Here is a 25913-nt window from a genome sequence, read left to right as displayed (position 1 = left end):
ACAGCTGCTTTGAGATCTTGCATAGAATGTCCTGGGAGATTGAAGTGTTCTCCTACTGGTTTTTCAGTCTTATGGTTCCTGATGTCAGATTTATGTCCATTTATCCTTTGGCGTAGGGTTTGGCCTGTTTGTCCAATATAGAGAGCTGAAGGGCACCGTTGGCATTTGATGGCATACACAATGTTAGAAGATGAGCAATTAAATAGTCCTGAGATGGTATGTTGGATGTTGTTGGTGGGTCTGTTAAGTTCAATGGGTCTACTCTGAGTAGAAGCACTGTGACATTTCACCAGTGCTACAGAGAGTCCTACATGTCCACATCCATTTGCAAATCATTATCATTTTTAAAAAGTCCTCAGCAGAATTTGTCAGCCTTTTAGGGCGCATTTCTCCCAACATACACATCTCTGCAACCCATTTCCCCTAATATAATGCGATTTTGCATCTTATTTTCTCAAATACAGTGGAACCTCGGTTTATGAACACCTCGGTTTACAAATTTTCGGTTTACGAACGCCGCGGACCCATCTGGAACGGATTAATTCACTTTCCATTACTTTCAGTGGGAAAGTTCGCTTCAGTTTATGAACGCTTCAGTTTATGAACAGACTTCCGAACCAATTACATCATGCTTCAGGTTGAGTACTCCGCGGACCCGTCTGGAACAGATTGATCCACTTTCCATTACTTTGAATGGGAAAGTTCGCTTCAGTTTATGAACGCTTCAGTTTATGAACAGACTTCCAGAACCAATTGTGTTCATAAACCGAGGTACCACTGTACATGCCTTTGAGTCAAAAGTTTATACACAGTTTTGTACATATGCTTTGGCTGGAGAACCACACTGCAAAATTTATAGAATAATAATAATAATAATAATAATAATAATAATAATAATAATATTTATACCCCGCCACTCTGGCCGGGTCCGCCCCCCCCCCGCCACTCTGGGCGGCTTCCACCACACATTAAAATACATTAGAATCCCCAGTGATAGCTACATTTCAGTTTGTTTCAGGAGAGCGAATCAGGGAGTTTCGTATTAAGCTGAGTTTCGTATTAAGCTGAGAATGGAACCAAATATTTTCCCCATAGCCAGGGTACAACTTGGCAACCTTTTATGCAGAAATTCTAGCCTAGCTGTGCTACTTAAGAAACCAAATGTGCATAATTTGGGCCTCTTTCAGTGATCACATTTCACCAACCAAGTAACACTTCCTTCATTGCTTGTGTGTGTGTGTGTGTGTGTGTGTGTGTTTTACCCAGAACCCTCCTCTCCTTCTCTCTTGGCATGTAAACATTTCTGCTGCTGTTGCTGAAGTTAAAGAGAACTGGAGAGCTGTCAAGAAGTCAACGTTCCCTTCCAAAATACTCAGAGTCCTGGCGGCATGGCTGTGGGATCCTGAGTATGCAGGCACAGAATCCATTTACGGAACGAGGTGACTCAGGAATAAACAGCATGCGCTGACCCTGCTGGGGTAGGATCCCCAGCTGCTCATGGGAAAGGCGCCCACACATCGCCAAGTGGGTTACATCATCTGTGCCTCCATAAGTGGGAGTTTTGCAACACTGACACACCGCCTGGGTTTTATACCATTTTCAGTTTTCTATTCTGCTCTGCTGAGCCAGATTTGCCAACACACGGTCAACAGACAACCTCCCAAGTTCGTGTGCTTCTTTTTTTTCTTTCATTTCTTTTCCAGGAGCAGAACACACACACACACACACACACACACACACACACACACACACACAGGATAAGACTGCATCATTTTGTTTGCAGCCGGGGGCCGAGAGACAGACAGTGGAGGAGAAAGAAGACAGGGAGAGAAGAAGCTCAAATGGACTGAAAAGAAAGGGGAAAGGAGTTCAGAATTGCTTGTCACTGCCCCATGCTTGTTAGTTCTTATGAAGGCTTCCTCTTCCCCCAGTTGCAGCAAGAGCAGAGAAAACAAGATAGAGTCCTTTTTTATTAGTTTATTCAATCATAATAGCGAGAGACAAAAGTACGGAGCAAGCCTTAACAATGGCGTTGCTCCAAACTGAGCTCCTTCCTCCTCCATCCCAGCAACGGCATCTCCCCTTACAGTGGCCGCTCGGGGTCAAATGTCTCTGATTCCGTTGTTCCTGCACTCTTAATGAACACCGAGTTCTGGGAGAAGGGGGATTAGAAATACTCTCCAGTGACAAAGTGTCATCTGGCTGCCCTGCCGCAGTCCCCTCCCCCCCATTCTTCTAACACTGCCCAACTCTTCTGTTCGTCTATCTCTGAGCTGTGACTTTCCTCAAGCCCCTCAAAGCCCTCCTGTAAATCAAGGCTGCTTCCCTCTTCTACTGCAGCATCAGCAGAAGGGGCAGGTGATCTCCACCATTCCTCCTCTTCCATCTCTCCCTCTTGAGTCCAATCCCTGACACCTCCTCACACACACAGATTATTGTTTAGGGCAAGACTGCTTCGCACATCCTAGCTCTGTGCTTTGTATGGTTAGCTGGCCTCTCCGCCCACAGCTGGGTCTATCCCATCCCACGCAGGGCCTCAGTTCAGAGCAGGGAGGGCTTAGGAAATTAAGAAATGCATGGCTGAGTCAGGCTCAAAGGCCCACCTGGTCCATCACTCTGGGATCAATGTGGTTGGCCAGATGGTCTGGTGGGAAGCCCACTTGGGAAGTCCAATTCCCCATCCATTGCTGTGCTTAATTTTGCCTTGGGCCTCACCACTGATGTTTCACCCTCAGGACGGTTGCCCAGAGATAAAAGTGAGCAGAGCAATGGCATACTGTCCAACTTTTTCTAAGCAAACTCTGGGACACCTCCCCTCCCCAGATATCATTCTGCCTCTCACCCTTGCCGCTTGCCCTCCCTGCTTGCTCTAGCCATTCACCCTTGCCCTCACTTCTCACCTCCTCACCCATGCCACTCACCCACACTTTCACTGCCCTGCTCGCCTGCTCGCCCTTGACCTCCTCCCTTGGCCTCCCAGCCTGCACCACTCGCCTTCACCCTCTCGGCCAGCTTGCGCTCCTCGCTCTCACTGCTCTCACCCGGAACTCTGACGATCAGAGCAGAGTTGACCAGGGCACTGGAATGGAAGGAGCTTCAGCACAACGCTGCTAATGATCACCAGCATGAGCGTCTTTTGGTCCATCACTCACGAAAAGGGAAGGGGGCATTCCAGGGTCAAAACAGAAAAGGGGATTGGCTTCTGTGATCTAGGATGTCCTGCTTAAAATGGAACAGTTGGTGGGTCTGCAATGGAGGTGGGTTTTACTTTTGTTGCTTTCTGCATGCACTCTTGTACCCCTCTCTAGTTACCAGATACATGGGTGGTGCTGTGGCCTGAACCACTGAGCCTCTTGAGCTTGCCAATCAGAAGGCTGGGGGTTCAAATCCACATGATGGGGTGAGCTCCCATTGCTCTGTCCCAGCTTCTGCCAACCTAGCAGTTTGAAAGCACACCAGTGCAAGTAGATAAATAGGTACCGCTGCGGCGTGAAGGTAAACAGCATTTCTGTGTGCTCTGGTTTCTGTCACGGTGTCCTGCTGCGCCAGAAGCAGTTTAGTCATGCTGGCCACATGACCCAGAAAGCTGTCTGTGGACAAACACTGGCTCCCTCGGCCTGAAAGCGAGATGAACACCACAACCTCATAGTCGCCTTTGACTGGACTTAACCGTCCAGGGGTCCTTTACCTTAGCTTTACCTCTCCAGTCACCACCAAGAGGCATCATCTGGGTTCAGAGACTTTCCAACTGGGGGGGGGGGTTCCCAATCCAGGAGAGTGCAAAGCAAGGCTAGTGAGAGAGATGGGTGCATGGATTGGCCATGGGAGACTTTGGAGCACCAGACAGAGATGCCTGGAGGATCCGATCTGGCCCCTAGACCAAAGGTTCTGAGTATTTTATCTCTACTCTTTTTTCCTTTCTTTTTTAAAGTCTTCATTTGTTCTTTTCTGACTTGTCACGACCTCTGGTCTGGGCACACAAACCATTTGTGACTTGAGTGCCACGGGGGTAGAAAATACCTTGTTTGTCCCTTCTCTTGTAAGGTCAGCTCTCATCTGCTGTCTAAAGTATATGAAGATGACATAAGATTTCTTAGGTCTCGGCTGACCTCGATGGCATTATCTGCCAGGGCCACTTTGCCAATAAAATTGCTTCCACCCTGAGGGAAACCTTGAGAACACATTTTATTCTGTGCCCCTGCCTTCCTGAAGATGACACAGCCCACTCAAAACTCCCCAGCCTCTTTGCCAGCTGTGCTGCAGCCCTGACAGATATTAAATGACATCTTCAAATAATGCTTCAAATAATAAATGGTAGGATTTCCCCCCTTCAGCCTGGTGCTAACTCAAAGCGTTCCACTAGGAAATAGGCCTTGCTTGGCAGTATCTGCCAATAGGCAATGCCCTTACTCTCTGTGACAAAGTCTGGATTAGATTCGTAGAATTGTAGAGTTTGAAGGGACTCCCGAGGGTCATCTAATCCAACCCCCTGCAATCCAGGAATCTCAATTAATGACAGATGGCCACCCAACCTCTGCTTAAAAACCTCCAAAGAAGGAGAGTCCACAACCTCCTGAGGGAGTCTCTTCCATTTTCAAACAGTTCCGACAAAGGCCTCTTTCAAAGGTCTCTGGACTGTAGCTTGTGGGATTGCAATGCATATAGAATCCCTATAGGAAAAGTGAACTGGATCCATCCCTCTTTGGCTAACGCCAGATAGGAATTTAACAATCCAACAGATTCTACACTTCTCTGAATTTTGCAATGCAGTTCTTGGCGGTTTAAACCAGTGGAGGTGGTGGTGGTGGCAGAGGGACCTCCAGCCGGCAGGTATAATTAGACACACACACACACCCTAGGCTAACTCCTGAGGCAGTTTTGGACTAGCTATGCCCACCTGCCATACGAGTGATACAGCCTGCAGAGATTGCCCTTTCAGAAGTAATGCAATGGAATGGAATGATCCTGGAGTCCAGTGGTAGCTAGGGCACTGAATCAGAAGCCCATAGCTGCCAAGTTTTCCCTTTTCTCGCGAGGAAGCCTATTCAGCATAAGGGAATTTCCCTTAAAAAAGGGAGAACTTGGCAGCTATGCAGAAGCCACAGGTATGGTTGCCGGACCTCCAGAGCTTACCTGAAGTCTCCAGGTTTGCCTGGCACCCCGCAAGTGACAGAGGGAAGGATTGAATCTCCAGGTAGGCGAGAGAGCCTTTAAAAAAAAAGTTTGTTAAATTAAGACTGGCTATAGCTCTGAATGGCTTCAAGCAGAGCTCTTTCCCGTTCCTACCTCAAGAAGCCAAGTATGGAACTTGGAACCTTCTGCATGCGAACCAGGTGCTCCACCAATGAATGCCAGCCATTTGCTCTTCAGGGCAACTTGACCTTGAGTTGGCACTGCACTCCAGTTAGAAGGAACGTCTTCTTTTAAAAAACTTTCTATAATTATAGGACATCACAACATCACCCAATACTGTACATTATTATACATAAGAACTTCCGCATGCCCCTAACAATAACAATGCAGTGCCCAACAATTTAGTACAAGATGAAAATACCTCAAGGACCACCTCTCCCCATATAAACAACCCCAAACTCTGCATTCATCATCTGAGGCCCTTCTTCAAGTGTCTCCTCCACGAGAGGTTCGGAGGGAGGCAACACAAGAAAGGGCCTTCTCAGTAGTGGCTCCCTTTTTGTGGAATGCTCTCCCCAGGGAGGCTCGCCTGGCACCTTCACTATACACCTTTAGGCACCAGGCTAAAACATTCTTCTTCATTCAGGCCTTTGGCTGATTGACATGCCCTTTTAAATATGCTGTGGAAGCGGGGATCCTTGGGTTGTCTTTGTTCTTATTTTTATTATGCATTTTGTGTTTCTTATATTGTAATTTAATATTGTGAACCACCCTGAGATCTACGGGTATAGTCCAGTGTACAAATTTTAATAGGGAAATGCATCAATTTAGCAAAAACTGCCAGGGACTGCTTAGCCAGGGAGGTGTCTCAGTAATCAATCTAACCAAAAAAGTCCCTGGAAAAGTGGCAGGGGTATTGCACCTCTCTGACTTGACCACATGGTGCTAATAGGGGTCCCACATATCTGCAGACTTGTCCCTCCTGTTATCATCCTCATTACCTTTTGTTTCTACGTAAGTTTTGCAGCTGGACGCAGGTGGCGCTGTGGGTTAAACCACAGAGCCTAGGGCTTGCCGATCAGAAGGTCAGCGGTTCAAATCCCCATGACGGGGTGAGCTCCCGTTGCTCGGTCCCAGCTCCTGCCAACCTAGCAGTTCGAAAGCACAAAGTGCAAGTAGATAAATAGGTACTGCTCCAGTGGGAAGGTAAACGGCGTTTCCTTGCGCTGCTCTGGTTCGCCAGAAGCGGCTTAGTTGTGCTGGCCACGTGACCCGGAAGCTGTACACCGGCTCCCTCGGCCAGTAAAACGAGATGAGCGCCGCAACCCCAGAGTCATCCCCGACTGGACCTAATGGTTTTCCAGCTAGGGCAGGAGACCAGACTAGGACTTGGAACACCATCCCTGCCTCAACAACTTCTGAAAGGAGTTTTGGAGATAAATAAAAGCACACCCAGTGGCTTTTGCACACCCATTGGCTTTCAGGGTTGGAACAAATGATAAATTTCCCATCATTCCAAAGGGCAGTCCAGCCACATCTAATTCCCCTGAATGCTGAAGATCATTCTGTTATGTTATGTACGTATGGGGAACCTCTGACCCTTTGGATGTTGCTAGACTACAACTCCCATCATCCCTGACCACTGGCCATCAGCTGTTTGGGGCTGATGTGAGTTTGAGTTTCAGCTCCCATGCCTGCTTTAAAGCTACAGTAGCAGGAAATATCAATATCCTGCACTGCATGGTTAAAGGGAGAAAATTGCTCTTCTGTGGTTTAATACAAACTTCTAACTAAAATGTGGCTCTTCAACTCATCTAGGCTGGGGGATGTCTTTGGACTATTGCTGGGAGGATTATTAATGTTCTAATATGTTCCAAATATTTCTAGTAAGTGGGGCAGTTTTAATTCCCAGTGAATGGCCCACACCTGCAAAATTAACCCCCTCCCCTCTTATAAATCAAAACAGAAAAGAAAGGGAGATGTATCACATCTGCCAGACAGAAACATAGCTGCCAAGTTTTCCCTTTTCTCGCGAGGAAGCCTATTCAGCATAAGGGGAAATCCCTGTAAAAAAGGGATAACTTGGCAGCTATGGACAGAAATCAAATTCTCCTCCAGCTATTTTGTTGAGGCGCTATTGTTTCACTGCGATTTCCCCGTTTAATAAAACCCAACAGAAGCAGAATCTTCAGCTGCTTTTTGCAGGAGCCTGCCAAGCCTGAAATTATATTTTGCATTATCCCCATTCTGTTTGTCTCACTTGGGTATTCAGTGAGTAGATCAAGAAAGGAAGTAATGCCTAGTGGCTAAATTATTAGATTAGAAGTCTACAGAACTGGGAATAATTCTATTGACCTACATCCACAGCGCTGTAGAATTTAATTTGTGCATGGGACTACAAAAAGACTGCAGGTTTGTGAGATGTGTAGGATAACCAGCCTCATATAACCACTATGCTTAAGTCCAATTCATGCATGAAGGGGTTAATACTATAAGAGTAAACTGTCCTGCCAGGCTTAGCTATGTCCACTTTCCTTACCCTGTGAGAAAATAGGTAATCAAGCCTATTGTTCCCTCCCCCAGTCTACCTGAGAAGCTCAGTGTGTGATGAGGTTTGAGTTTCATAATTTAGGAACTTTTACCACTTTGTAACTATACCATACCTTCCAACATTTCTCTGATGAAAATAGGAACGACCTAAGGAATAGTGGGGCATTATGGGATCAAATCAGAAACCGGGATGGTTTCTGTAAATCCGGGACTGTCCCTGGAAAATAGGGACACTTGGACGATCTGCTATGCTAAGTTTTACTGCCTGTGCAGAGGTATAGAAAATCACATGAACCAGACCTTTAAAGAGTTTGTAAGTAAACCAATTTTAATTGACCAAATGTATAGTATTTTTCCTATGCTGGGGGAAGAGGGGAGCTTTGGAAGGAACTTGGAAGGACTTATCTTAACGGTTTAACTCCTATATATCCATGCTTTACTTTGCTGAATATTTTGTGATTTTAAATTTATTCTGGAGTTCAGCAGAACTACACCAAAGCGCTTAGTTGCCCCAAACTTAGATCATGGATCATGGCATCCAGGAATTCATTCATAGACAGACAGACAGACAGCTAAAGAGTTATATCACCAACAAGATATACCAAAGGGAAAGTCTTCTTTGGAATGTTTTCCTAGAGACATCTGGTTGGCCTCTGTGAGAACAGAGCATTGGATTAGATGGGCCTTTGGTCTGATCCAGCAGGCTTTTCTTAAGTTCCTATTGAGTACCAATTGCTCCTGAACGCCGCAAACCCGGAAGCAAGTGTTCCGGTTTGCGAACTTTTTTTTGGAAGCCGAATGTCTGTTTTGGCTGTCAGCATTGTTTCTGGGGCCATGCTTTAGTTTGCAAACATTTTGGAAGTCAAACGGATTCCTTTCGACAACCAAGGTACGACAGGATAGAAAGTAGAGAGACCAACAGTAGGTGTAACTAGAGCCACCAACTAATTATAGTTTTGCCCTCTTCCTCCTCCCTGCTGAGTCTGATAAAGGTAACACAGACTACGGAGGAAGAAGCTGGCAGTCACTGCTACCCCCTGGGCTCATTTTAAGTAGGAAGGCAGGCACATGGTGGGTGAGCTCATAAAACAACCACTGTCTATTCTGGAGAAAGCAGCCATCACTGGTTCCTTGGCAGGATGCTTAATCAGAACCATTCACTCCACGGGAGCCTTGGTTTCTGGCCACCAATGCAAATTGTTGGCATGGAGGAGGGAGGCCTCACGCAGGAGCAGAGGGAGAGGAACATGCCCACCAGACTGCTTGCTTTGTGCCACGTATTATGTGGTCCACAGGAAGGAACCAAGAAAGCTGGGCATAGGAACATAGAAACCTGCCTTATATTGAATCAGACCGTTGCTCCATGTAGCTCAGTTCCATCTACACAGCGGCGGAGCGTCACTCCAACACGCCCAGGGCGGGAGAGGACGGGAGGGGGTGGACACCTGCCCACGCAAGGGACTTACCTTCCAAGTCCCGGACTTCAGAATCCGGGACCGGCAGCCGTGTGACACCGAAAGTTTCGTCGACGTAACTTCCGGTGTCGCTTTGCCCTTCTATGGGCACCAAAAATGGCCGCCGCTGGCTTTGAAAGTCGCTTCTACGCATGTCAGGAAGTGCGTCGACACAACTTCCGGTGTCGCTCTGCCCATCTATGGGCACCAAAAATGGCCGCCGCCGACACCGGAAGTCGTGGCTATGCACTTCCGGACATGCGTAGATGCGACTTTTGAAGCCGGCGGCGGCCATTTTTGGTGCCTATAGAAGGGCAAATCAGAAAGAAAAAAATGGCCACCGGCCGGAGAAAATAACGGAGAAAAACGGGAGACGAAGTGATATGGGGGACCACCGGGGAAAGGTAAGTAAAAACGGGGGTTTCCCGGGGAAAACAGGGTACTTGGCAGCTATGAAGGGGGCGGGGCAAAAGGCAGAGAACAAAGGCATCGCACAGCCAACCCCCACCGACGCTGGAGTGACTCCAGCCCCGAGTGGAGGATGTTGCGCCCTTCTGGCACCTCCTCCCCAGATCCAAGGCTTGCAAGGCTGCTCAGTGGGGGTGTGGGGGTGTGGCATAAACAAAAGTCACCTGGCTCGGTTGCTTTGCTTGTGTTTTGAAAGACACTCGCTGCTGCAGGGAGCCTCTTTGTGCATGTTGTGTTTTCCTGCGGAAGGTTCCACCCCCGCCCCACATCTTCAGTGGGATGGAGTCAGGCTTCGCCCCCCCCACCCCCACCTTCCCATGGCTTCCCAAGCGGGTGCCAGCCACCCCCAGTTCAGGATGGTAGTGCCAGGAGGTGGGCGGGCAGCGCTCTCGGACCCGAGCGCCAGGACCAGGGAAGCGGTGCGCCCGCCCCTCCCAGCTGGTTGGCCATTTTGTCACCCCCCCTCGTTGATGACACCTGGGGCAGACCACACACCCCGCGGCCCCCTTCCTACACCACTGCATCTACACTGACTGGCAGTAGCTCTCTGGGGTCTCAAACAGGGTTCTCTCCAAGGTTTACCTGAAGATGCTGGAGATACCTGGAATCTTTTGCTTGCAAAGCAAATGCCACTGGAGGCTAAGCCATCAGGGCAAGTGGAGTACAACTCTACCAACCTCAGTCGGCTCTCACCCCCCCCCACCTGCATATCTTCTTGCTTACAATGTGCCCAGGGGATCGCAGCACTAACTGCCAGCTTCCTCCCCCTTAGTGTCACCCATGTAGAATCCAGCAAGGAGGAGGGTGGGGACAAAGCAAGAATTAGTTGGCTCTTCCTGCTGTTGGTTCTGGCGCCACCTACTGTTGGACTCCCTGCCTTCTGCCCTACCAATCACAATGGGTACCAGGTACAACTGGCAAATGACCTATCGCCTTTCCAACACCCCAACACAACAGCTGGCTAGGGCTGATGGGAGTTGTAGTCACTAATATCTGGAGTGCACCAGTTGAGGAAGGCTGCCTTCGTTTTAGGCATGCAAGGTTTCATCAGAAAACTAATGAAGCTATCTACTTTACTTGGGCCCAGTGTCACCTAGTGAGGCTGCAAATTTAGAGAGACATTTCTTTTGGAAATGGGAGGGGTGCTCTTTGGATACTGTGCTGATGTGTTAGTGTTTTAGAAAATACAACAACAACAACAACAACAACAACAACAACAACAACAACAACAACAGCAACAGCAACAGCAACATTAGACATGGCAATTTGTGGGAGGTTTTGCTTCATACATTGTAATCTCTTTTACAGTCCCTATAATAAGTGATGAATGGGAATTTGGAGTGTAAGACTTCGAAGAACGTAAGTAGAGTTCTGCTGGATCAGACCCAATGACTATCTAGTCTGGCATTCTCTTCTCACAGTGGCCAACCAGATGCCTCTAGGAAGCCCCCTGGCAGTGTATGAGCACAATAAGTAGCTCTTTCCCACTTGTGACCCCCAGAAACTGGTGTTCCTGGCAGGCTTCTATGGCATCTGTGGCAGGCAGCAGCTGCCACACACTGATCAATACCAGCTTGCTGGGTCTGTGACCTGCCATTTTAGCTTTCTAACACATTCCCAACATAGCACTGAACTTGTTCCAGGTCAACCATCCTCTGAGAACCTTTCAGATACTGCAGCTAGCCCCAAATCCGGCAGCCAGATGGTTGGCTGGGACCAGATGCTCAGAGCATAGAACACAACTTCTGGTCCAACTGTGCTAGCTACCAGTTGGTTTCCAGGCTCCATCCAAAGGGCTTGCTTTGACCTATAAAGCCTTATGCAACTCAGGAGTCTGATGCTTTAATGACGGCCTCTTCCCCATGATCCTGGTTTGGTCACCAGAAGTCCTCCTCCGTGCACCTTTTCAGGTCTTCTCGGTGGTGGCCCCTCATTTCTGGGATGCTCTCTCCAGGGAAACTCTCAAAATGCAGCACCTCCTTCCCTTGGCCCCACTTTTGATAGTCCTGAGAAGCTCCAAGTGGGCCAAACTCAGGGTGATTCAGGGCTGTCTCAACTTGCTCTGGATGAAGGCCATATCAGCCCATCAGCCGGACTTTAGATGGATTGATGGCTCACCTTACTGGGTAAATCCCTCATGCACCCCCAGATTCCATTTTAGGAAGTGAGACTTGGCAATTCTAAGACTCCTTAAAACTTAGCCAAGACCTTGAATGGGTAGCATTTCTAAGTATTTAGGAAGATATACACCGAGTTATTGTGCAATTGACAATGGCCGATGCGTGTTGTGCTGTTGGAAAATATGCTACAATTCAAAATTTAATTGGTTTTTTATTATTATTGCCTTCCTACACTCCTGTGCGTCAACGCAACTAATACGGCACCCTTACGTGCGTCAGCTACTTTGAGGTACTGTATTTCACGTACTCCCAGAGCTTTCTCACATGCTGCTGTGTCAATAATCTCCATATATAAAAGTCTCTAAGGCCTCGTTGCTGCAAATTGCAATCACAAGTTTTAAGAGTTTTAATGGAAGATGAGGTCAATAACATGCTTTGTAAAAGAAAGAAAGAAAGAAAAATCTTTCTGAAATTGTACATTGTGAGATTTATGGGCTCCAGTTTTATACCTTATGGCTATGGAAAAGGCAGCGGAAAAGTAGGGCCAATGTGGTATGGTGTTTAGGATGTTGGACTAGGACCTGGGAAACCAGGGCTCAAATCCTCACTCAGCCATGAAGCTCCCTGGGTGACCTCCGGGGCCAATCACTGCCGCTCAGCCTAAACTACTTTACAGGGTTGTTGTGGGGATTAACTGAGGAGGGGGAAGACCTCCTCCTTGAGCTCCCGGGAGGAAATGTAGGATGTGAATGCAAAGAGTGTGTATAGACACAATATAGAGCTGGTGGGAAGTCTTGTGGGATGTCATGAAAATGCAAGCAAAGGTGCTCTTGGGGTCTCGTTCTTGCAAGTCTAATTCTTGGCCTGCCTTTCAGCACCTGCTACTGAATCTGTGTGGCGAATCACTGCAGGCTGTGGCTCCTCGCCTCCTGAAGAACCTTCTGACCCTGGGCTGCTTCCACTCACCTAAGCTGGCCATTGGATCTACCTGGGCTGTTCTTCTTGCTTCAGCTGAGCCTCACTTGAACAACCAGGTAATCCTGAGTCCAGGTGTGTCCCTGTCTCCTTGTTGATTCTTTGGTCCTGGCTTCCTTCCTCAGCCCCATCTCCTGGCTTGTCCTCTGGTCCTCAGTTGCCCAGGGCTCCCCTCACACTGGGGAATGGAACATCTGCTTTGCATGCAGAAGGCTGCAGGTTCAGTCCCCAGCACCTCCAGGTAGAACTGGGACAAGATCCTTGCCTGAGGCTTTGGAGAGCTGCTGCTAGCCAGTGTAGGCAATACTGAGCTAGGTGGACTAATGGTCACAGCCCACCCCTGGTACTACCACTGAGGCATTTTCCTCATTCAAATCTCTCCATGAATTTTGGAATCCCAAAATTCCTGGTTTTCTTCTTCTGACGTGCAACAAATGCACTAGAAATTTTACTGTTCTTGTTCCCACCTGCTTTCCTTCCAATTTACAAATTTCTTTTGCATATGCACAGTTTCCCCAAGGCTTTCCACTCCTTCGGTTCAGAGGGTGCCCCAAGACAGTTTGCAGCCTGGGGTATTCAGGCTACATTCCCTTCTAGGTAAATGTCAGAGGGCCACATGCCAGTTATAAGCATGGCCAGAAGCAAAGGTTGGTGGTATTCTTATATCACACTCTGTTTTCCACCCAGGTAAGCAAGGAGCATTGGAAAGGCAGGCCATGGGTTCTCAAATCTCAGTGGCGCCTTGTGCGATGGTAAAATCCAGTACCCCCCTCCCCTGCCCCTCGCACTCCGTTCTACATCATTGTTGCAGCACCCCCTGCAGCCAAACAGGATGCGCTACCTTAGAACTGCCTCTGAGCATTATCAGACTTCAGCAATAAATCCTAGCCAGGCCAAAACAGTCAAATTACTTTTTAAGGAAACCATGAAAAGAGGAAGGCAACCTCTGATGCCAATCCATAACAGTGTAGGAATCTAGAGTGCTCAACTGCCCAGAACCCCACAGATCAGATCAAGTGCATCTTCTTCAGAATCGCACCTTGCCATCCCTAACTGGGTCAGGTGGGAGTTACTGGCCGCCATCCTAACCACCCTTAAGGCAGTCCAGAAGTGTGTGGATTTGTCAGAGGTGTCTATCTGCTTATTTCTTCCAGCTCAGCTGGTCTCCGCCAGCTGCCAAACGTGTGGGTGGTTGGAAGGCTGCCTGGTGGCATCCCTGCCAGCGGAGTCTGGTGGAAAGCTCCAAGAGAGGCCATCATAAAGGTGGCGAGGGGGCCGGCTTGAGCCAACCCCTGGATCCTGATCTGGTCTCACAAATGGCCAACTTCAGGCCTGATCACTGCACCAGCCTGGACCTGGCGCAGGACCGGACCCAGTCTGCCTGGGTCCCCTTCTGCTTCTGCCACTGCTGCCATGAATAGCTGGGTTGGGGGTGCAGTGGTGGACCCCCCCCCCACACACACACACTCCACAGAGCCCCAGCAGTGGGGAGTCAGGCTTGCTCTGTCACTTCTAAACATCTGGAGAGCACCAGGTCAGGGGAAGATGGTTTAGACTGCTGTAGCCTCAGATTAGCTTGGCATAACAAATAAAATAAAAACACTCTGTGACTCACAAGGGTGTATTTTCTGTGGCTTGATCTACCAAGGGTTTGGCACCAACCCTAGACAAGATGCAACATCAGAAATTTTCAGCCTGGCCCATCACTGTGCCACTGTTGTCTTCCCAAGGCTGCCTGTTTTTTTAAACTTTCTACTCACAGAGCAAAACAAAATAAATTGTGGCGTATGCATGTTCCCTTGAACCGCAGGAGCCTACTGAAGGCGGGGTGGGGAAACAAAACAAAATTATGGTATATTGCTGTGGTGACTCTTTTCAGAGCACTCATTTGCATGTGCTTCGTTAGGACCTGGATGAACTCTGGGAGGACAGGAGACGACTGGCAGCTGCAATACTAAGAGTGGGGCAGGGTGCATACCTGCCAAGCTGCTGTCGGAGAAATAAGGGACCGGGCCAGAAGTAGCAGACTGGAAGTAGCGCTGCCGCCATTTTGGAACTGGGCGGAGCATGCTCAGAAATGACTTTTGATGCTGCGTTGCCCAGTTCCAAAATGGCCGCTGCGCCAGAAGTCGCACTACAGCCATTTTGGAACTGGGCAGAGCAGCATCAAAAGTCGCTTCTGAGCATGCTCCGCCCAGTTCCAAAATGGCCGCCGCGCCAGACTAAACCGGGGAAAAACAAAAAAAATCCGTTTTTTCAGCTAGGAACAGCTGGAAAAACGGGGATTTCCCGGTGAATACGGGAGACTTGGCAGCTATGGTAGGGTGGACCAGGCCACTTTGTGGATCAGTTGTTTCCAAGGTTAGAGCTGAGTTGGATGTTCTTTGAAGAAGGTTTCTTGCTCAGAATAGATAGCTCTTAGGGGCACTGGCAGAGGAAGAGGAGTGCGGGGGGTGCACACAGTCCCCGGCAGTGCGATCCCGATGGGGTGCCATTGTGGCTGCCCCCCCCCCGTGCGCTGGGCGCCACGCCCCTACGGGCAACACATCACGCCCCTGGGACATGCACCAGCCACACCCCCAGTGCCAGAGCTCTCCGCCCCCCCAGTGCCAGAGCACGAAGCTCCGCCACTGCTTAGGGGTGAGAGAAAAAGTAGTCCAGGCTAGATTACTGTATTCTATTTGGGGCTGCCCTCGAAGACACACCAGAAATTGCTAATTGTGAAAAATGCTGTGCCAAGAATGATGGTAGGGGCAATAGCCTTCAGGCGTATTACCCGCACCTCAAATCAGCTGCACTATTTCCACTCCCATTTCCATTGGAAATCGCTGACAACCATTCTCTCCCTCTCCCTCTCCCTCTCCCCATTCTCTCACAAATAGAATCATCAAATTGTAGAGTTGGATGGGACCGCGAGGGTCATCTAGTCCAAACCCCTGCAATGCAGGAATCTTCTGCCCAGCATGGGGCTCAAATCCAAGACCCTGAGATAAGAGTCTCATGCTTTATCAACTGACCTACGGAGGCATCTCCTCACTCATCCAAAAATCATTTGTCTTCACAGAGCTCGGTTCAGCGCCCTTGACTGCCTTCAGAAGTCTCCAGCGGGAGCCTCATTCTGGTGCCTGCTAAAAATATTTCTGCTTAGACAAGCCTACCAAGATATTTAGAATGTTGATGCATGTTTCAAACTGCTTTCAGTTCACCTTTGATTTTTTTTTTGAACATTTTAAATTATTGTTGGTGCCATACTTTTCCGTCTATAAGACAAGGTGTTGTTGTGGTTTTTTTACTGTAAAATAATGTTCAAAATCAGGGCGTGCAATTGGCGGCGGCTGATGGCGAGTGGGCAGGTGGTTGTTGGCTTTGGCGACATTCCCCCCCCCCCAAAAAAAAGAAGAAGCTGAAAAACCCTGGGCAATCCTCCCCCCCAAAAGCTCAATAACTCTGGGCCAGCACCATTCCCCCCTCCACCTCTTTCCTCCTTTTCTTCCTAATGTAACACTGATGTTTCAACAAATGAAACTGATCTGTAAAAAATGTTATTTGAAAGAAAAAATAGAGACATTGCACATACTTTTGTAAACCAAGAAAATCTTTAATAAAAATACATTTTAAAAAAACAAACCCAAAAACCTCTGGGCCATCTCCCCCCATTTTCTTAAATTGGAGTCCCCCAAAATAGGGGTCGTGTTATAAACGAAAAAAATACGGTGATTGTTTCCGTTGATCATTTTCATTGTTTTTTCTTCTTCTTCTTTTTGCAAAGCACTTTAAGAGTTCCCTCCACCATTAAACTGGGGTATAAATTTTATAGGAAGGAAGGAAGGAAGGAAGGAAGGAAGGAAGGAAGGAAGGAAGGAAGGAAGGAAGGAAGGAAGGAAGGGAAGGAAGGGAAGGAAGGGAGGAAGGAAGGAAGGAAGGAAGGAAGGAAGGAAGGAAGGAAGGAAGGAAGGAAGGAAGGAAGGAAGGAAGGAAAGGAAAGGAAAGGAAAGGAAAGGAAAGGAAAGGAAAGGAAAGGAAAGGAAAGGAAAGGAAGGAAAGGAAGGAAAGGAAGGAAAGGGAAGGAAGGAAGGGAAGGAAGGAAGGAAGGAAAGGGAAGGAAGGAAGGAAAGGGAAGGAAGGAAGGAAGGAAAGGGAAGGAAGGAAGGAAAGGAAAGGAAAGGAAAGGGAAGGAAGGAAGGAAGGAAGGAAGGAAGGAAGGAAGGAAGGAAGGAAGGAAGGAAGGAAGGAAGGAAGGAAAGAGAAAGAAAGAAAGAAAGAAAGAAAGAAAGAAAGAAAGAAAGAAAGAAAGAAAGAAAGAAAGAAAGAAAGAAAGAGGGAGGAATGGTTTCTATGAAAAAGCAGCTTCCGTTTGGTGGGTCCCCCCCCCTTGGCTCCTTTGTCCCCCATGCTCTGCTTTCTTGCCTTGTTTCCTTGGCATTGCAGCTCAGCGGGTGGCAATTCGCGAGGGAACAAATGGCTTCAGGCATCACCTACCCCATGGTACCGAGCAAAGCACAATTGCATCCCTTGCTGTTATGAATGGGGGGGGGGGGTAGGAGGTGTGCCTGACAGGAGACGCACAAGTGTCACTGCAGAGAAACGTGATCTTGAAACGTTTTGGAGAGGAGTCAGACCTGCTGCCGCTGGCGGGCGGTATCAAAACCACTGCTCTTCCCACCAACACCTGGGATTATCCATTTGAAGTCTGGGGCCTTATAAAAGACCTTGCTGTCTGACAGAAATCTCACAGGAAGTTGGAGTTTCGCCCCAGGGAACAGACCAAAAACTTGTACATAAAAGGCCTTGGTTTTTCAAAGTGAAAACTCTCTCACACACCCCTTTTTCTTTCTTTCTTTAATTAATTTTTATTAATTTTCGCATACCACATATTCCATTATCAAACATTTGGGCTCATTACATTCATTATCTTTACAAATTCTCTATAATTCTCAAATAAAAATTCAACTTAGTATAGCAATAATAACAACAACTCTTTAAGTTCAAACCTAAAGTTACAAAAATTCCCGATGATCGACTTCCACACTACTTTCTTCTGATATTTTTAGATTCATGTGCTTGGTTGCGCGGTATAACATTCCTTATCGTTTCAGTCTACTTTCAACATTCTTCATATCGTTTTTAAACCTTCATCCTCTTTCTTTTGTACTTATATTTTCTTGTTTGATCCTCTTTTTGTATATATATAAATATATATATGCCTATTTAATTTTTATTTTATTTTTTTACTATACATTGTACTTGTATTTTCTATCTGTATGTCCAATAAAGATTTCTAATTTGTTGTTGTGGGTTTGTTTCCTTCCCTTTTTCTTCTTCTTAGTAAACATTAAAAAGTTGTAGTAGTGGTGAAAGAGTTAGTTGCCCACCAGGCCAGTTCCATGTTGGCAGAACTCCGGGTACTTGATGCTGACATGAGCCACATTCTGCAGCACTAAAGCCGTATTCCGCAACCAGAATAAATAATATGAATTTATCTTGGTGTGTTTTTAGAGACGGGCAGATTCTCCTCTCTTTTATTTATTTCATTCTTAGACCGTCTGGCCTCCAATGAGCTCAAGGCAGAGTGCCTGGCTCTCCTCCACTCACTGGCCAACTTGATTGGGTGGCCCAAGACCAACCCCCCCAAAAACATCATACATACATCACAGAAGAAGGCAGTCTACAGCAGAGAAGGCGGCCTACAGCAGAAATCCTGTCTGCCAGGATACCTAATAAAGGTCACTGATTGCATTACTTGGGCAGCCTAGCCATTATTTTATGATGGTTAGTACCTTACTTCCTGAATCCAGGTCATCGGCTCACCCTATTCATACACCAAGACGCCCTTAAGACAGGATTGGCAAGCAAAAAGACAATGGGAAGGCTTTCCCCATTTGCCTCCCGCAGGGGCGTAGGAAGGATGGGGTGATGGGGGCGCTCTGCCCCAGGCAGCGCGATCCCGAGGGCGCCATGGCGGCTGCCCCCCACCTGCGCTGGGGGCCCCGCCCCAGAATGTGCACCATGCCCCTTCGGGCGGTGCATCATGCCCCCAGAACGCGTGCCAGCCCGCCCCCGCCTGCTCTCCACCCCCAGTGCCGAAGAATTAAGCTCCGCCAGTGGCCTCCCTTACTGCGGAGGAATGTTTGAGGTCATTGGGAGAGTCAAAATGGCTTCAGGATTGCTCTCCCATACTATTTCAGACACATGGTTCATATATTTAGATATGTGTGCATTTATGAATATTGATTCTATATTTGAGACCTTGAAATTCAAATAACACCTTGTTGATTCATCCACTTGTATAGATCTGTGGATCTTCATAATACCAAACATTGTCAGTAACTCAAGGGCAGGATAGCGTTTTGCTGAAAATCTGGTGCACAAAAAGAGAAAACAAAGCTGATAGGAGGAAAAGAAGCATGAAAATGACAACCATCCAAGAAAGAACAAAAGCAAAGTGAATTAAAGAGAAAAAAACAATGAAGTTGAAAGAACAAGGAGTTTGATAAGACCATCTGAATTTAATTTTTTTTAAAAAACCAAAAACCCCTAATGAAATAATGAGACAAGAGGGGAATAAAGAGTGATGGATGCTCACTCTTGAGTGCCGTTTGCATAAGTTCAAATGGGCCAGAACAAATGTTTGCTCTTCACTTATTGGCTCTCCAATGAAGGCTGCTTCTCTTGTTCCAATTCCCCTCTCATCTTTTTGAAACCACACATGAAGAATCAGCTGAAAGACAAAGAGGGGTGTTCTTTTTTTTTTAATGCGAGGATGATCAGACACAAGCATTCAGGCTCCTTCTCATATCAATCTGCAATCACTCTCAAATGGGCTGGCTCATTCACCAGACAAGGAAGGGTAGTCCACAAATGTTCCAATTAGGGACAGGGGAGAAATTTGATTTTGCATTTAAAGCCAAATCTTTCTAAAACAATATGAGAACTGAAACACAGCCGTCCTAAGGTGCAGGCGATGCTGATTACCAAACCAGAACAAATTGCATTTTAATTGCTAGTTTTAAAATGTGCTGTGATGAATTTTAATCATGGCCTTTTAACTAGTTTGCTTTTGTTATTCTGCATTTTGCAACCGGTGCTTTTAAACGTTGTAAGGTGCCTTGAAATCCCAGCTTGGGAGAAAGGCCGAAGAGAAATATATTAAATTAAAAAAACCAAATCCTTCAAAGGTCTCAACTCATTTTGCAATGCAGTTCTCCAGCTGAGCAATGTTTACAGAAATGCATATATTAGGAACCTGGCACACAGAAATGTGCATATTAGTCAATCTGCATGCAAAAAAAGAGAGTTTATTAGGGGGAGGGGGAATCACTCTAAAATGCTAATGAATTTTCATGAGAATTTTAAAAAATGGCTGAAAAATTTTTTAAGATTGATTCTCTCCATTTCTCATTTTTCCAAAGTGGACGGATTCTTCCATTCCCAGCTCTAACCCGGTGGAGGGTGGAATGCCATGTGTGAAATCAGGGTTGTTTGGGCCATGACTGCCTCCAGCTTTGAGGAGACCTTCAGCAAAGCGACCTCTGGTGGGGCCTCTTCTATGGAGATAACTCTGTCCATTTTGTTTTCTCTTGTTCTCTCATTTTTCCAGCCTCATGTTCAGGTCTCCACATCTGCGTGTGGAGACCTTTTAAACCCCTCCCCCGGCAATAAATTCAGGCAAGACTCAAATTTTTTTGTTTGGTTTTTGGCAGAATTTAGGCCACAACTTTATTGATTACAATCAAGTGAGTGGTTGCACAGGCTCTGGTTCGACTAGCTCCCTACACCCTTGCAGGCAGCGCTGACCCTGGGCACCAACCATAGGTCAGCCTTGGGTGAATATATGGGACGGTGGCAAGCAGGGGGGTCTGCTAGACCTCCACTCAGGTGTCCCCTGAGCTCAGGTTCCGGGCACAACCCCTCACAGGGAAGACCAAGCACTAAACGGCCTCGGTCCAGTATATCTGAAGGAGCGCCTCCACCTCCATTGCTCGGCCCGGACACTGAGGTCCAGTGCCGAGGGCCTTCAGGCGGTTCGCTCGCTGCGAGAAGCCAAGTTACAGGGAACTAGGCAAAGGGCCTTCTCGGTAGTGGCACCCACCCTGTGGAACGCCCTCCCACCGGATGTCAAAAAGAAAAACAACTACCAGACTTTTAGAGGACATCTGAAGGCAGCCCTGTTTAGGGAAGCTTTTAATCTTTAAGAAATTAGTGTATTTTAATATTTCTGTTGGAAGCCGCCCAGAGTGGCTGGGGAAACCCAGCCAGATGGGCGGGGTATAAATAATAAATTATATTATTATTATTATTATGAGTCCGTGGATTCCTTTAGAGGAATACCCAACGCATAGGGATGGCTAGGCATCCTGCCACCCCTATCTACCTGAACCAGAGCCTATCGGCAACCTTACAAGTTGTGTCAATTTGCTACGTGGCAGGCAAAACCCACGTGGCACCAGCCAATCAACCAAGTGGGTGAAATTCCTGCCATGCCCCTGTCCCAATGACAGGCAACACAAAACGGCATAGCAAGGTCAAGCGCAAGCCCTAAATATAGGGAGAGGTGGGCGGGTGTTCCAATGCACTGAACCCAAAAGAGGAAGCTCAGGGACACATGCATGGGCTTAAATAGAGGTCCCTCGATTGCTTTGACTGGCGTCCCTCTGGCCCAATTGCACCCAGGATCGAGAGACCTCCAATAGGGTGTTGTGGCTATCCAAAGGTTCCCACTCACAACACAGGGTCTGGTTGCCAGGTCACACCACAACACGTGCCCTCTTGTTAGGGAGGACCCGATTTCCCCATTGGTTTGCAATTTTTAAAGTCCTTGTGGAAATTCAGTACGCAATTTTGTCCCATTTTGTGCAACGCTCTTTCCCCTGATATATGATGCAATTTTCAATGTCGTTTTCACTAATCCATGCATTTATATGCACACTTTACAATAGTACAGTGGTACCTCGGTTTAAGTACACAATTGGTTCCGGATGTCTGTACTTAACCTGAAGCGTACTTAACCTGAAGTGAACTTTCCCATTGAAAGTAATGGAAAGTAGATTAATCCGTTCCAGACAGGTCCACGGAGTACTTAACCTGAAGCGAACTTTCCCATTGAAAGTAATGGAAAGTGGATTAATACGTTCCAGGCGGGTCCACGGAGTACTTAAACTGAAGCGAACTTTCCCATTGAAAGAAAGTGGATTAGTCCGTTCCAGACGGGTCCGCGGAGTACTTAAACTGAAGCGTTCATAAACTGAAGCAAACTTTCCCATTGAAAGTAATGGAAAGTGGATTAATTCATTCCAGACGGGTCCACAGAGTACTTAAACTGAAAGTATTCAAACCGAAGCGTACTTAAACCGAGGTATGACTGTATAGCAGGCATCTTTGTACATATTCCTTGGCAGGAGAATTGCATTGAAAAATGCTTGTTCTGTGTTTCGGTTCAGTTAATTTACATTTTTATGCTGTAAACCACCCTGTAATCTTTGGATGAAGTATATAAATTTAAATTTAAATAATAATAGTAATAATGATACTCTGTCAACCGCCCTGAGACCCCATGCAGTGCCGGATTTACTTATAAGCTAAACAAGCTATAGGTTAGGGCAGCGTTTCTCAACCGCTGTTCCGCGGCACACTAGTGTGCCGCGAGACGCTGGCTGGTGTGCCGCGACGTGCGGCGACGAGAAGGGCGATTTGCATTGTCACGTGCCTGGCGGCCGCCAGTACACAACACTAACCCGCCGGAAAGCAATATTTCTCCTCCTCTTTCCCAAAGCTCAGTGCAAACGAGCCTGGCGGCCGCCAATACTCAACACTGACCCGCTGGAAAGCAATATTTGGCAAGTGTTTCTTACAGTCATAATTATAATATAGGGCGGCACATAGTTAATTTTTAAAACTTTTTTAATGGTGGTGTGCCTCGTGATTTTTTTCACGGAACAAGTGTGCCGTGGCCCAAAAAAGGTTGAGAAACACTGGGTTAGGGGCCCATTCTCCTGGGCCCCCCAAAGAATTTAAAGGGGGGAAAATTGGATGTACATATATAAGATAAATATAAGATAAGATAAGATAAGATAAAAAACAAATAAAATAAAATCTACCTACAGCAACAGTTTTTTGTGTTGTGTAGGCTCCTATGATGTAAGTCATGGGCCCCGCCTGCTACCCTGCTCCCTAAAATATCACTGGTTTGCTCATTTCTATATCAATTACTTTAATAAAATACATATTTTGTTATGTGAAAATGGCTTTGGATACCTATTAGGTCCCTAAATTACCATATAGCATATATTCAACACAAAACACAGCGGCAATTTGTTGTTGACAAAGGACAGCTGGGCATATAAAAGGCCCCATTACCTTCAGTAGCTGAGGGCCTCATCAAACCTAAATCCGGCCCTGGACCCCTGGGTATAGGGTGTTATATAAATTCAATAAATAAAAAAAATAATTTTATTATTACTATTATTATTATTCAGAAAGTGTGACTTAGGGGCGCTCTCCTTTAAATGTGAACTCAATCGAATCCCTCCCCCATCCCTACCTCAGGCTTACCTGGTGGTGGTAGTGCCACTCGTACAGCACGTTGGCGACAAATATTCACACAGTTGTTCAAAAATAATTTTACACCATTTATCAAATTTTTGAGAAAGAGACAATTACTTACAAGGCGCCATGAAAACTTACAAACTACCTAAAATAAGGTGAACTTGCAATACCAGATTTGACTAGGTTCTTACAAATTATTGACTCAGTTTTTCGTTTTTTAATTAAGTTCAAGGAGATTCAAGAAAAAGGTAAGTTCAGCGTTGTTCCCGGTAGCTGAGAGGTGCTGATGAACAAGTGTATGAAGTTATAAAGAAGACAGGGTGCCACCGTTCTATCCCCATTTCGTCCTAGCAGTCCATGCAGTTGAGAGGCTGCTGTTTCGCCCCCGGTGGGGCTGATTTGTTGGGGTTGGCGGATAGCACACTCCCTGAGCACAGTTTTCTGGGCTTCTTCCGTAGTCTCGAGCCATTGATGCGTCTACTAATGCTAAATATCATTGAAGAGACTATTTCTTGGCTTAAGCATAAAAGACTGAATAGCTTATAGCTGCTGGTGGTGGCAGCACAACTATGAGCGACCATTTTGAATTCTCTACAGGACCCCAAATCTGGCACCTGCCTCCTCCAACCTATGCTTTCCCATTTTGTGGGGAGGGGGGGATCACAGACACAGCTTCAATTATCAAAAGAATAACATTGAAGGAAGAGAGGAAAAGATGGAAACCATTTACAGCTTGTCTCTGCTACAGCTTGTCTCCACTGTTACAACCCGGATCTTTTTTGTTGTTGTTGTTGCTGCTGGTAGCCAGATATAGGTTTTTTTAACCCTTTCTGTGCTGTTTTTTCTGGCGCTTTGGCAGACTATGATTGGGTGTAACAGCGTTAGTTTTTTAACTCGTTCTGTGCTGGTTTATTTGGCGCTTTGGCAGACTATGTCGCTGCTGCATGTTTGTTCCAGCAAGGGTATTATTCGTCATTTATTTCTGTTCTCTTCCCTCCCCCCCAAAAAAGCGCAGCAGCTTTGGGGCACCCCCCCCCCAAAAAAGCAAAGCAACTTTTGCACACACACACCTCCAAAATTTTGGTCAGCAGCTCCCCCCAAAAGCTCAACAACTCTGGGCACTTTGTGATAAATAAGGGGTTTTTTGTTTGGTTTGGTTAAATAATTAGTCTTTGGTTTTTTAAATACAGTTATATATTACAATTATACATTTTTGTTATTTAAACTATAAATATCGCGAAATTGTGGTTTTTCTCTCGAAGTGACACACCACCTGAGTTATGCTCGGTTTTTTGGCGAATTTTGACACACCAAGCTCAAAAGGTTGCCCATCACTGATTTAAAATGAAGGGATTTGAGACAGTGGGCTTGCTTTCACTGTCCCGGCACCTGAAATGGAGGCCACGTGGCTTCTGCTGTCTTCAGTGTCCTTATCTTCGCCCACAGCAAGTTGCCAAGAAGCACAATGAACAAAGGAGGCTGTGGAAGGAAGCAAGGAGGAGTTCTGTGGTCTAGAGTTTCTTCACCTCACCACGCTCCCGATTTGTGCCTTCCTTCCTGTCTTGAGCTCGTGACTCAGGAGGCCTGGCTTCCAACCAGTGAATCACTGCTTCAGTCAAGATGTGTTTTGTTGGTTTTTTTGCCGAGGAGGGTAGGAGTGGAGGGAAACCAAACCAAAAATTAACACAAAACAAAGGTCACTGAACAGCTCTGTTGACAGAGCAGCTTACGGTACACTCCAAGAAGCCAGAACAAAGCACAAAATCCACCACTATCTCCTTCTGTGTCAGAATTTCCATGGTAACCCTTACTAGATCAACCAAGAGTTGACCGATGGAAGGGGGCACAGGAAGCATAGGTTTGAAGCTTTAAAAAAGAACTTTTGGTATATAAACTCTGTGGGAAGGCACCTGGAAACTTTGGCAGGCATTGTGACCATTATCCAACTCCCAAGCCCTTCCTTAAGTCCTCTGGTGTGTCCAGAGACCTCATGGGTGGAGAAAGGTGAGTCTCTGGAGTTGGACAGCAGCTGGAATTTATTATAGTTAATTATTAAATTTAGGTCCCTTCCTCCCTCCCAAAGGAGCACTGTGTGGCAAGTTGTCCGATACTAGTTATCCACAGAATTTCATCGGGGTAAAGTGACTGTAAGAAGCCTAGACAGCATCTTAAAAAGCAGAGACATCACCTTGCCGACAAAGGTCCTTATAGTTAAAGCTATGGTTTTCCCAGTAGTGATGTATGGAAGTGAGAGCTGGACCATAAAGAAGGCTGATCGCCAAAGAATTGATGCTTTTGAATTATGGTGCTGGAGGAGACTCTTGAGAGTCCCATGGACTGCAAGAAGATCAAACCTATCCATTCTGAAGGAAATCAGCCCTGAGTGCTCACTGGAAGGACAGATCCTGAAGCTGAGGCCACCTCATGAGAAGAGAAGACTCCCTGGAAAAGACCCTGATGTTGAGAAAGATGGAGGGCAGAAGGAGAAGGGGACGGCAGAGGATGAGATGGTTGGACAGTGTTCTTGAAGCTAGGAACATGAGTCTGACCAAACTGCGGGAGGCAGTGGAAGAGAGGAGTGCCTGGCATGCTCTGATCCATGGGGTCACGAAGAGTCAGACACGACTAAACAAAAACAATGACTGTATGTGGGGTCAAGATGGGTGACTGT

General features: G+C 46.8%; 1 long non-coding RNA gene across 1 annotated transcript in view; it reads left to right on the top strand.

The window, feature by feature from the left end:
- The window catches only part of LOC148683706 (uncharacterized), a 30080-nt gene extending 9825 nt beyond the window's left edge, over positions 1-20255 (top strand). Inside the window, exons 2-3 of the long non-coding RNA XR_015946763.1 lie at positions 12601-12759; positions 20110-20255. This is a non-coding gene — a long non-coding RNA (uncharacterized LOC148683706). The remainder of the gene's footprint in view (positions 1-12600; positions 12760-20109) is intronic.
- Positions 20256-25913: the final 5658 nt, after the last annotated feature.

Source organism: Zootoca vivipara, chromosome 13 (assembly GCF_965207765.1).
Source record: "Zootoca vivipara chromosome 13, rZooViv2.hap1.1, whole genome shotgun sequence".
Taxonomy (NCBI): Eukaryota; Metazoa; Chordata; class Lepidosauria; order Squamata; family Lacertidae; genus Zootoca; species Zootoca vivipara.
The sequence above is the reverse complement of the archived record's forward strand: the minus strand, read 5'-3'. Positions and strand labels throughout refer to the sequence as shown.